Genomic DNA, 2,584 nt, shown 5'->3' with positions numbered 1-2,584 from the left:
ACTTGTTAGTTTCTTTCATGGAATTTGTCACTATTAGTGGCTTTTTTTAAATGTTTGTCTTCTTCATTAGACTCTATGACAACATTGGTCATATATATTTTATTCACATTTTTTTTTACCCAGCTTAGTCCATAATGTGAGCATAATAATACTTTTTGAATGGAAGAGAATAATCTAGTTGTTTATTCTACCAATTTGAAAAAACTAAGCTGAATTATGAGCTTTTTTTCCTTGCTTTACCAGGCATAACTAACAATAAAATTGTAAGATATTTAATGTGTACAAGGTGATAATTTGATATATGTATGCATTGTGAGGATTCCTTCTAATCAGTTAACACATCCATCACCTCACATATGCATATTTCCTTTTTTTTCCTAGTGGAAACACTTAAGTTCTAATCTCTTAGCAAATTTCAATTATACAATACAGTGTTAACAATGATAGTCACCTGTTATGCATTTAGATCCTTAGATCTTATTTGTCTTATAACAGCAAATTTGTACCGTTTTTCAACCTTTCTTTCGTCCCTAGACCTGTATAATTTTTTTTTTTTTTAAGATTCCTCCTAAGTGGAGGAATCATGTGGTATTTGTCTTTCTTTGGCTTATTTCACTTGTGCCCTGTGGGTTTGTCCACGTTGATATCATCTATCTATCTATCATCTATCTATCTATCATCTATCCCCCATTTCCTTTATCCATTCATCTGTTAATGGACGTTTAATTTGTTTCCCACGTTGGCTATTGTGTGAGTAATGCTGCTATTGACATGGGATTACAAATATCTCTTTAAGATATTGGTTTCATTTCCTTTGAATGTATACCCAGCAGTGAGATGTTTGGATCACATGATAGTTCTATTTTTAATTTCTTGAGGACCTCCATACTGTCTTCCGTAGTGGCTGCACCAGTTTGCATTCCCACCAACAGTGCAAGAGGGTTCCCCTTTCTCCATACCCTCTGCAGCATTTGTTATCTCTAACGATGAAATTTAAATGATGAACTTCTGGTTATTTTTAATCCTTTAAAGTATTTATTCATGAAAATATTCTAACTGATAGAATACTACAAAATAGGATTTTCTTGGGAGCATGAGAAGAGAAAAATGAAGAAAAATGAATTGTTTGGATAACTTAGCAGAATGGGATTTCATCCTTAAAACAGAATATAAGAAGGAACCCAAATTTTAGAGGCTTCCTTTTATGCAATTTCTATAATCAGAAATTCCTACATGAAGTTGAATGTGCAGGAAGTAGAAAAGAATTCAGAACTTTGATAGCTTTATTATTTTATCAAATATTTATTGAGACAACCAGGAATTTTGCTGAATGTTCAGAAAGATTGAAGATCAGTGTGGGTATCAGAACTATAAGCATCACAGTTTATTTTGTGTGATTAACAGTGATAACAATAAAAATACCAAAATATCAAGAGACTGTAATAATTTTTTCAAATATAAGCTTTAGCAATTCATTGTCTCTGAGGCAGGTGGAAATGAACAATGGATTAGCTCCTTTGAGCAAGAGGAAAGCAGGGCTCAGTGGAATTGTGACTTAGTTCTTGTCAGTAGTGTTTACAGGTACAACTGGAAACGGCCCTGTTTTTGCTGATCTGTTCTTTTGCTGAACTGATGAGTTTCTCTCTCCATCTCTTTCTTTCTCATCAGTTTGATATTTTGGAAAACATTTTAGCCTAATATTTTAGGCAGAGTAGAAAGCTCAGGAGCTCTTATTTCAAGATCTATCTCTTGGGGAAAAAAAATAAATGTAATCAGGGATAAATTTCTCTAGAAAAGTCCTCTTGAGGCAGCTGAGAGTTGGTGGGTGGAGTGGATACCATGCAATGTACTTTAAAGCAATCATTACAAATGAGTGCACTTCTATAATAATATGTTAAGCAGTTTCTAATATCCAAGATGAGTGAATTACAAGGAAAATATAAAAAATATATATGCAAGAGAAAGATTAATTCTAATCTGGAAGCTTTTACATGTCTGGCAGTCCCAAAAGCTCTGTAGAAGAAGATATGATCTTTCTCTAGAGGTTTCTTTTGTCTGAAGAATGAAGTGCAGAGAGCATATCATTGCTTTGTGGCAAATTACACCTTCTTAACTGGGTTGTTTTCATTTAACCAGCTTTGGTTTAGAATGTACTTAATGCTTATGATCACAACTAGTGTCCCATTATTGGCTGTTAAATGCTGATTCAAAGCTCTCTAACAGGGTTTCCATTACTTAAAAACAATATTTATTTAATAAACATTTCTTGAGCTGTATCTGTGTACTAGGTACTCACTGTCCTATGAGTTAGGACATTGCACAGAACAAGCAGGCAGATAGCTCTGTTCTTTCAGAGCAAGAGAAAGAAAGAAAGTATATTGTGGGTTGGACAGTGATCACTGATGAGAATATAAATTGTGGAAAGGAGGTATAAGATATTAGGGGCAGCCAGTGAAGGGGTCACAGAAAAGTAGAATTTTATGTAAAGACCTAAAACAAGTGAAGGAGCTAGTTATCTCTGGAAGGGCGACTGAAGAAGATGGAGGGGCAAGTGTACTGCCCTGAGGTATGAGCTTGCCTATTG

The sequence above is a fragment of the Canis lupus genome, chromosome 14 (assembly GCF_011100685.1).
Source record: "Canis lupus familiaris isolate Mischka breed German Shepherd chromosome 14, alternate assembly UU_Cfam_GSD_1.0, whole genome shotgun sequence".
Classification (NCBI taxonomy): Eukaryota; Metazoa; Chordata; class Mammalia; order Carnivora; family Canidae; genus Canis; species Canis lupus.
Note: the sequence above shows the minus strand (reverse complement) of the source record.